Here is a 1,049-nt window from a genome sequence, read left to right on the forward strand (position 1 = left end):
CCAAAAATGGCGCCGTTGTCGGGACGGTGTTAACTTGATTTAGATTTTCTTAGATTGTTATTAGTTGTGTCTTTCTTTGCCTTGGGGAAGTAAAACTCCTCAAGGTTTGTTCTAATTATTTTTAAGTTGTTTGATATTTTGCATGGCTAGAAGATCACAAGGTAACTTGTTATCCATTGATCACGAAATTGAAAGGACTTTGACAAATAATAGAAGACTTGCTAGAGGTACTTTGAGAGGTATTGGTGAGGTTGTAGATATTCAACCAAACACTATTGAGTTCGTCAACCCTTTTGCAAGAAAAGGTGAGGAGAACCTAACACAAAATCCAACACAAAATCAACCCACAATGCCTAAATTTTCATCACATTCCGTACCAACCGAGGACAACCTACCCAATGGTACTCCGACACCACAACACTTCACCGGAAATTTCATTGCCAAATCCGCATTTATCCAATTAGTCGAAAGAAGCCAATTTGGGGGGATGCCTAGTGAAGACCCTCACTCTCACATGGAGACTTTTTGTGACTATTGTGATGCAATTTCTCAAACCGGTGTAACTCAAGACCAAATTTGATTGGTCTTATTTACTTTTTCTCTAATTGGCACCGCAAAACAATGGTTGAAAGGCCTTGATAAGGCTACTCTCGGAATTGACTCTTGGAAGAAATTGGCTCTAGCTTTCTACAAAACGTTCTACCCACCGGAAAAGACTAACATGCTAAGAGCTCAAATTACGGGCTTTAAGCAAAGAGATGAAGAATCTTTGTATCAAGCTTGGGAGCGATTCAAGGGAATTTGTCGCTCATGTCCTCATCATTCTCAACATGGGATCAAATGGTATGTTCACCGAAGTTGACGATAATCAAACTTGGAACAAGATTGAGGAAATGGCGGTCCATAATTCACAATATAGTACACCTCGCAAGGCTACTAGAGGAGGAAAGCATGAAGTGGACTCTATTACTCAATTGGGTGCTCAACTTAGTGCTCACATTGATACCATCAATTTGAAGTTCGAAAAAGCTATGGCTAGACTTGAAGAA

At 39.8% G+C, this 1,049-nt stretch overlaps 1 non-coding gene across 1 annotated transcript; it reads right to left on the bottom strand.

Moving 5' to 3' along the window:
- Positions 1-721: 721 nt before the first annotated feature.
- Positions 722-827, bottom strand: LOC141635149 (small nucleolar RNA R71). Its single transcript, XR_012539853.1, has one exon. It is a non-coding gene; the product is annotated as a small nucleolar RNA R71 (small nucleolar RNA).
- Positions 828-1,049: the final 222 nt, after the last annotated feature.

This window comes from Silene latifolia, chromosome Y, assembly GCF_048544455.1.
Source record: "Silene latifolia isolate original U9 population chromosome Y, ASM4854445v1, whole genome shotgun sequence".
Classification (NCBI taxonomy): Eukaryota; Viridiplantae; Streptophyta; class Magnoliopsida; order Caryophyllales; family Caryophyllaceae; genus Silene; species Silene latifolia.